This window comes from Otolemur garnettii, unplaced genomic scaffold (genome assembly GCF_000181295.1).
Source record: "Otolemur garnettii isolate 467f Iridium unplaced genomic scaffold, OtoGar3 scaffold00078, whole genome shotgun sequence".
Lineage (NCBI taxonomy): Eukaryota > Metazoa > Chordata > Mammalia > Primates > Galagidae > Otolemur > Otolemur garnettii.
The window spans coordinates 3,359,657-3,369,251 of NW_003852473.1; positions in this window are offsets into that span (position 1 = coordinate 3,359,657).

Consider the following 9,595-nt stretch of genomic DNA (forward strand, 5'->3'; position numbering starts at 1 on the left):
ATATTTTTATATTTTAAGGATTTTCTTTTCAAAAAGCTCTTAATAGATTTAACTCAGAAGTCAACAAATACTAAATAAATAAATTCCAATTATTTTTAGCACCTCCTTTTACTCTCAAAAGTGTATCAGTTTGGACAATAAATTTTACAGTCCCCCTAACTGCACCCAGCAGGACAAGGCCACCGTCCTTGTGATATAGCCACTGCTCCCTGCCAGCAACCTCCCACACCTCCATCCAGCCCTTCTCCAAGGCCTACCAGGCCCGAACAGAGCCGAGGTGGCTCTGTGGCCACTCAACACCCCCCTTCCTTCTGGCTGCTGGGCCCCATGCCCTCCCAGCCTTGGTGGCTTCTCACTCAGCCATTAGACCCAACCCACATACTTCTCACAGCTTCCCCAGCTCCCGCACCACACCCCTCCCTCAGTGGCACTAATCCTGTGCACATCTATGTCCTCAGAGCTTTACACCCAATGACATTTTAGTGTCACTGTTTTTTTTCCTTCCCTCCCTTCTGACTGGATAGAGAGCTCAGAAGTCATGGACTTGGACTTCATCTCTGTACACCTGGAGCTGGACACACAGCCGGCCTTGGGGAAACACCTGTCTCAGCCAAAGATGGCTGCTCGGCCTCTCCCACACACACTACAAGGCAGCCCGCTGCTCTGTTTGGTGAGTAAGTCCTTCTGGGACCTGATACCCTCAGGCCCATTTTCTCCAGAGGACTGGGGTGGGGCGGTTACCATCATCTACTGACATGCTCTCTAGAAGGCTCTACAGTGAGCAGGTGGCCCTCCTCAGCTGCCTGAGTCCCCAAGCTTCACAGAGTCTGGGAGTGATTGTGTGAATGTGGACTGTACACGTTTGTGGATGTGTGCGTGTGCATGTACAAAATCAACACTGACTTAATCACAAACAGGCTAAGAACAATGTTCAGTACCTACATCAAAAGCCAAACAAAGAATAATGAATAAGCAGAACTCCGTTCCCTAAACAGCTGGACCCCCCTTGCTGGGCAGTAGACCCTCAAGTAGGAAGATGCTCCAGCAAAGTGCATGGATGACGTGCAAAGTGGTGAGGCTCCTTGTCACATGGTTTCATTCAAAGATGTCTCCCATTATGGATGCAATTTAAGGTTTTATTAGTTGGATATATATATCACACAAACACTTTAACTAGATAACATGAGTTACCTATTCAGATGTCCATCATCATCAATATTGCTGAGAATGCCATAGGACCCAGCACAGGGGGATGGAAAGGCCTTGGTGCTAGACGATCTGTCCTAGAGTATTGATTTCATCTTTCCTTGAACTTCAGGGGGGGTTTGACCAGTAGAATGTGGATAATCAGGCCTGCTATTTAGAGTTGTTGAAAAGATTCAAAGGAGGACAGTGCCTGGACAGATAAATAGGAAAGTTATTATGTTTATTATTACAGTGTCTGTTATTGTTTAACTACCACTAACCTTGCTAACATTGCACAACCTTGATCCTTATTCTCAAAGAGAAGGAGAGCCAGTCTCTAAGTCCTCACGGCAGCCAAATTGTTTACAGTAGCGTTTTAAAAACAGCCTCCCTCCCCACATCCACAGGGCATCATCATGCCCAGGAGGCAGCTCCACAGGGACATCAGAGGCAGCAGGGTTACAGGATCCCACCAAGCCTTGGCTGAGCTCCCCTCGCAGCCTGGTGACTCATATCCTTTGGGCTGCTGACTGAATTAAAAGTATTGCCAAGGAATTTCACAATTCACGGCAGGTGGATATAGAAATTACAGAATCACTTTCCTCACATTAGTGACAATGGGTGTTTGTGCCACAAGGATGAGGGCAAGAGCTTGAGCCATGGGGTTTCATCATATTTCAGAAGAGACCCCAAAACACTGATGTCCTTTTACCACTCTCTAGTATATATGAATGCACAGATGCTGAAAAAGTAAACCCCAACCCCGAGAAGGGGGCCTAAATTCAAAAGCATCAACAAACATTTCACAACCTTTTTATAAATGTCCACAGTGAACAGACTCGATCATTACATTATTCATCCATTATTTTACTTTAGATATACTTTAAATCTTTCAAAATGTCCTCTCTTATCCATACAACTGATTGCTTTGTCTCTGTGCTACATTTTGGGTAATTTTCTCATATCTAGTTTTTTTTTTCCTTTGCTGTGTTTAAGTAGCTGACTAAACCATGCACTGGGTTTCAATTTCCATAACTGTATTTTGCAATTCTAGAAAATCTATTAAGTTTTTTAAAAACTTTTTTAGTATTCTGTTTAAGTTCAGGCATTGGTGTTCTGGCTGTATCTATTTGTGTACATTTTCATGATAGCCCTGAGATAATAAAAAGCACACCCAACCTGCTACAGCTATTTAGATTGGGAATTTCACCACAACGGGCAAAGCACAGGAGCCTTACAACCACCCAGGGCCCATACACGCCTTCCGCTTTATGCCACAACAGTCATATCACGTGCTCACATGCACAGAACCCCTTTCAAAGTTATAATTTTTGCTCTCAATAGTCATACATATTTTTTAAAACTTAAAAGGAGAAAAATAGGCCTTTATATTATAATTCAATGTTTGAAGTTTCACATTTCCCTCTAGTACCATTTCCCTTAAGCCTAAAATATTTCCTTTAAAATTCCTTTTAGACACGCTTGCTAATACTAAACCCTCCTTGTTTCATCATTTCCCTGGGTCAATAAGCAGTTTGCGTAGTTTCTCTTTCACAAAGGGTGGAGCCAATTAATAGCGTGGACCAGTGAAAGGGTAAAGGTGAAAGGATAAAGGTTGGGTGTAGGGAACACAGGTCAGTGAGCAACACCGTCCCCAACCCAAAGCCGCTCCCAGGGAAGACCCTTTATCCTCTGAAGCAGGTGTGGGGGCTCAGCTTCTCCCCACATCCTTCCGCGCCCGCCACTGCCAACCCACATGGGTTCTTTTCCCTCACAGCAGCCATGGGGTCTTTCATCTTCTGTCCACTAGAACCATCACTCCCCACTCTGCACCTCAATAGTAGCCGCCAGGACCCTAACTAGTATGGGAAGAAGAGAGAGTTGGACTATAGGAAACTGAATTTTTTTTTTGACGTTTTCTTTGCTACACCATTGATGGGGAGGACCTGAAATATAGTCCAGAGGAAGAAACTGTGCAAATCCAAGTTCTGGGGTACACTCAGTGCTCTTTTCTCAGATGGATACAGAACTCAGTGACCCTTGATCACTGGTCAAATGATGATGGTTGTTCTGCAATTTCTTTGGATACTCTGAAAATTAGGGTTTTATTGTTAGAAGACAATTTTCCTTGGAGCTCTCAATATTTTCACACATCGTATATGCAGCAGTTCTTTGTTCTGAATTATCTTTTTAAAGATATTTGTATAGCAAATGACCTTGGAATATAGATATTGTATCTCCCTCTGGAGCAAAATGCAGGTCACTTACAGCCTTGGAAGAGTTTCCTCTGAAGCAAAGGGCAGGTATGCTCCCCGTCCAGTATAATAAAGAAAATGTCTCTCTCTGAAGCAAAGGTCACCTGGCTAGCTGCATATTATATGAGATTCAAGTTCCCTAAATTAAGGGTTCTTCCCCTGTGACAAACCCACTGAGTATGGGGTTTTGACCCGGCTTTCTTATCAATAAGAAATTGGAGCTTGGGGACTAGTGAAAAACTACTCATTCTCTGGCTACTGCTATTGTCTCCTTTACCTCTAACCCAGGAGCCTCGCGACTCCTGCCAGCAGCCTCAGAACCGCAGCAGCTAACCTGTGAGCTTACTTGTGGGGTCAAGTCCAAGACTGAGAGTCTGACAGTTACGTGATGCCCTTCTGTGCCTGGTGTTGTTTCTCCTTCTTCTTCTCTCCCATGGTATTGTTTCTCCTCTAAAACTGGTACGACTGCTGTGTATTTGCATGGCATCTGGGCATGTGCCAATTCACCCCGGAATGCTATTTCTTAACACATACGCATAGAATCCAAGAGTGGTCACGGGTCTCCTTGCCACCCTCCCAGACATAGCCCTTCTCTTTGGCATGCATACATTGCATCACACACGTCAGGGCTGCAAGGGTCACACCATCTATGGCCACACTATGCCTCTAAGTTCAGCTCATACATGTGCATTAGTAAACTTGAGATTGAGGATGTGCACACCCCATGTAAGATCATCTATAAATATAAAATTGTATCATTATGAGCTCCTATAGTACAAAAACTATGGCTGGCCACTCCTGAGCTGCCTGTCAGAATTTCTTCATTTTTTTTTTCTTTTTGGGACAGTCTCACTATGTCGCCCTTGGTAAAGTGCTGTGGTGTCACAGCTCACAACAACCTCAAACTCTTGGGCTTAAACGATTCTCTTGCCTCAGCCTCCCGAGTAGCTGGGACTACAGGCGCTTGCCGCAATGCTCAGCTATTTGAATTTCGTCATTTCTGAAGAGGAGAACTTTAGCTGAGAGTAAATTAGTGAACGCTCAACTAAAATATTGGCAAGAGACCAGAAAAATAAAAGTTCCCTTTGTCAAAAGCTGCAGATGACCAGGACCCACGTTTAATCTGTCAATATAAAATATCATTGCCCCTCTAAATTTCGTTTGCACTTTACAGACAAGTCAGTTACTAAGTAGTTAGATACTGAATTAATTCTTGAATAAGCACTTGGTCCAACAATACATATTAAATTAGTGGACAGGAAGTGAGTTGCAAAAACTCCCTGGCAATCTTATTATTTTTTGTATTATAATCATGGCATCAAAATCTGTTCCCATCACTATGGATACATACCAATCTACCCCCAAATTTAGTGGCATAAAACACCTATGTCTCATGCTCACTGATTCTGTGGAGGAATTGAGACAGAGCACGATGGGGACAGCTTGGTGGCCTGTGGCCTCAGATGCGCACCACTCATGTCTAGTACACGATGGTGACGCAAGCCACCTCTGAAAAGAAAACTGTATACAATTTATGTGCCAAGAACTTAAGCTGAACTACATATACAGTAAACTGCAAGTAGCATTTAATGTAGACCTGATGATAACACGCAATCCTTCATTGACTGAGAAAAAATGGTTTTAATTGGCCAGACGTGGCCGAGGAGAGTGCGGGCGCCTGGTCCTGCCTAGACACCCTTCCCCCATCTCTCAGACCTGTTCCTGAGTCCCTCTCTGTCTGTGTCTCACGCCGGAGGATGGAAGAGGGTTATCTCCTGTGTCGAGACTTTTAATGTCAATTATTTTATGCCATTTCTCCCTCTGTAACTACTCAAAAGTTCACTTTTAATTCAAATCCCCCAACAATCCCATTTGCCAGGCAGTTGCTCTCTCCAGACATGCTCTGTGAACAGTCGTCTCTGGCTACTACTGCTGCCACAAACAGACCTCAGTCCCTACACCCTGCGTCATGGCAAAGAGCAGCTGTGTAGCCCCGGGCTTCTTGGTGGGCAGAGAGCTGCTCCCAGTGTGGGTGCTCCAAGGAAGGCTCCCCTGCTCCCAGATCTCGCACTTCCTGCGTTTCCATGGCAAAGTCCCCTCCTGGCTGCAGCTGGGAAGGGCGGGAGAAGGGAGCTGTTAACCATTCTGCTCCCGCTCTTACTTTGTGTATTTTTATTTTCCCTGCACAGTACATGTGACTCCCTGTCCTTGTTCCTTTTGAAGGGACTCACCCACCCCCACCTCCATAAATACACACACAATAAATGCTTTTTCAGCTCTCTCAATATGTGACGTTACTCCCCCTGGGAAATGCTACCCTTTTGGCAGGAAGATACTGGCTTCATGACAGTGCGACTAGAAAAGCAGAATGCCTCTCTTCCTGGCCCCTCCTGGTCTCAGTGACGGCAGATGAGGTGGGCTTGGTCACCCCAGGAAGTCACCTGCAGCTATCAAAGCCCAACCCTGTAATGAAGATAGTACTACTGTACTGGGGGCATTTTGAATACGCACATTTTCTTTTCCCCGTAAATCATGCTTCTTCACAGCCTTGACAGCCAAGCTTAGCCAAAAATGTTATTGTCCACAAGGAATAAGAGGCATTGATTATCTTTGAGTCATAAGTCTGACTTTTCTAAGTCCACATCAAAGCCATTGTGGTGAAAGCTGGGCGTTGAGTGGCGAGGAAAGGATGCTCTGAGTCCCTTTAGCGCCTGCTTAGTGAGGTAGGAGCCAGGCCTGCAGACCACAGTGTGCCTGGGGAGGGAGCGGGGGAACGGGGAAGACCCCTGGCAGTCGGCTGCCCTGCAGGAAACCACGGAGGCAGCAGAGGAGCCAGGGTCAGGCCTCTCCCTGCCCTTCCCTGGCTGGCTTTGCTCTGCTCTGGGGTTCTGCAGGCTCAGAGGGAAGCCAGCACCGGGTGCTCCGTCTCGTGGGACACTGCCCTAGGGTAGTGAGTGCATCAGAGGAACAGTGGTCACTTGGTCTGACTGAGCTGAGCTGCCCACAGGCCCCCTCGGCCCTCAAGTATCAAAAATATCTGCAAATGTAGGCCCTGCAGAGGCAGCAGGCCGTGTCGGGTGTACCGAGGGGACAGCTTACCAGAGGGTCACTGTAAGGAACTGTGGGGAGCCTGCTAGACGACAGGGGCAGGTCAGAGGAACAGCCTGTCCTTAAGAATGGAAGGGGCACCAAATAGGCAAAGAACACAAATGAGCCCAAACGAACCGAGTGATTCCAGGGAATGAGTCTACCAGCACCCCCCCGCCCCCCGCTTCCACGCTGAGCAGCAGGGCAGGGGAGGGGCAGGTGGGAAGCAGGTGGGAGGAGACGTCAGACAGAGGGGCCAGGGCAGTGTCGACAGCAGCCTGAGGACTCCTGAGGACCCTCATCTCCACTGCCGCAAGGTCAGGAGGCCTTCCTCCTGCTATATGCTAAGAAATACCCTCTGAACAGGAAGGAAATAGAGAATTATTTTTTGAGTCACTTTATTGAAGTATGACTGACACATAAAAATGAGTCTGGGGACAGTTGTACACCTGTGAACCCATCACCACCATCTAGGCCACAGACTATCTGTTGCTATGGTTTGGATGTCCCTGTTGAAACTCACATGGAAACTGAATCCCCAGCGTGGCAATACTAAGAGGGGAAGTCTTTTAAGAGGTGAGTGGATTAATCCATTCTTAAATTAATGGGTTAATGGATTAATTGGTCAGTGGTTATCTAGGGAGTGGGACTAGTGGCTTTATAACAAGAGAAAGAAAGATCTGGGCTGGCACAAGCACTCCCAGCCCCTCAGTGTGTGACGGCTTGGCTACCTCAGCCTCTGCAAAGTCTCTGCCGGCAAGAAGTCTCTCGGCAGTCACAGCCCTGGACCTGGGACTTTTCAAGTCTCCGTAACTATAAGAAATAAAGTCCTTTTCTTCCTAAATTATCTAGTTTCTGATATTCTGTTACAAGCAACAGAAATGGACAAATACATCCATTGTCTCCCAGCATTTTCTCCACTGCCTTCACTATTTTTATGTGCCATGTGGTTAAGACTTAACGTGATGATAAATGCTAGTTGGGTGATGGCACACTTACCTCTGCAACTCAAGTGTTACAACAGAGATCCATGTAACCACAAATATTTGTACCTGAATACCCTGAATACCTGTATTTTGTGGGTAGGGGGCACTTTGTACATTTTTTTCAGATTAATATGAGGGTACAGATGATTAGGTTACGACCTGCATTTGTTAGGTAGAGTCCCTGTTATAGCTGTGTCCTGCACCCAGGAGACGTTGTGCCCACTAAGTGGGAGCACCCCATCCCCCTCCTCCTCTTTTCTACCCCCTCCCTGCCCCGTTCAACTTTAATTAAATTAAGTTTTTCTCTTGTGTGGGCATGTATTAGTTCGTCTGTGGGCTTTGTATTGAGTACATTGGATACCTGCTTTTCCATTCTTGTGATACTTTACTCAGAAGAATGTGTCTCAACTCCATCCAGCACAGAAGATGTAAAATCACTATCTTTTTATGGTTGAATGATATTCCATGGTATATATATAGCACAGCTTGTTAATCCATTTCTGAGTTGATGGGCACTTAGGTTGTTTCCACATCTTGGCAAATTGTAAAGTGAGGTGTGATAAAAAATCTAGTGCAAATGTCCTTATGATAAAATGATTTTTTTCTTCTGAGTAGATGCCTAGAAGTGGGATTGCAGGACCCAGTGGAAGAATACATGTAATTTGAAATAAAACAGAAAAAGACTTAACATAAGACCTACCTTCTTAACAGATCACAAGTATCCCTTCCAATATTGTCAGCCATAGGCACTATGCTGTACCGCAGAGCTCCAGAACTTAGTTATCTCACATAGAGAAACTTAGCACTCTGTAACCATCGCCTCCCCGGGACCCGTCCCTACTGAGCCCCTAGCAACCAATGTTCTCCCTGACTCTCCGACTTTGACCACCTTAGATTCTACATGTAAGTGAGATCCTATCAATCATCCAAAGATACTGTTAATTTGCCAAATTACTTCTTTTTCTCTCTGCAGTAGGCTGCTTCTGAGATGCCTCACTTCCTGCTATTTCTGCCCTTGCACGAGCCACTCCCCTCGAGCTTGGTTTGGAGTTGGTGACTAACTTCTAACAAGTAGAATATAGGGAAAGGGCTCAGCACCCATAGCTCAGTGGTTAGGGCTCCGGCCATGTACACCAAAGCTGGCAGGCTCGAGCCCGGCCCAGGCCTGCTAAACAACAATAACAAATGCAACCAAAAAATAGCCAGGCATTGTGACAGACACCTGTAGTCCTAGCTACTTGGGAGGCTGAGGCAAGAGACTTGCTTAAGGCCAAGTGTTTGAGGTTGCTGTGAGCTGTGACAGCACAGCACTCTACAAGGGTGACATAGTAAGACTCTGTCTCAAAAAAAAAAATTAATATAGCAAAGGGGGTGGGACATGATTTCTGAGACTAGGTTTGGAGAAGACTCTGGTTTCTAATTTGTTCACCTCTCCTCCTCCCTCCCTTGCACACCCCGATAAAACAACTTACCATGTCATAAGCTGCCCCGTGGAGGGGTCCACATGGCAAGGGAGGCTTCTGACCTATAGCCAATTGAGGTCCACAGTTCAGCATCTCATGAGGAACTGAACTCTGCCACGTGACAAGGCTGACTTGGAAGAAGATTGTTCCTCAATCAAGACTTCGGATGAAACCCAGCTAAGGTAACCAATTCGTTTCCCCAGTTCCAGCACTGTGAGCCACACATCCCAAGAAACTGCTTGGTCCTGAGCAAGCCCACACATGTGGTCAGTCTAGACCTACCCCTACCTCAAATGCAACCTTCCCAGAGACCCTGAGCCAGAAAACCTAATAAGTCATATTCAGACTCCTAAAATACAGAGTAGGAGATAATAAATGTTTGTTGTTTAAAACTGCTAAACTTTGGGGTAATTTGTCATGCAGCAATTTATAACTAACATATTCCTTATTACCCAAAAGACAGAAAGTTCAAGAGAAAGGTCGACTCAGCTATAAAAAATAAAGCACTTGCTTTTTCTTGGTGCAGCTGCACAATGTTGAGTTAGAACAGCAGTCACCACACAGCTCACTCAGGGAGCACTGCAGTCACCACACAGCTCACTCAGGGAGCACTGTAAGT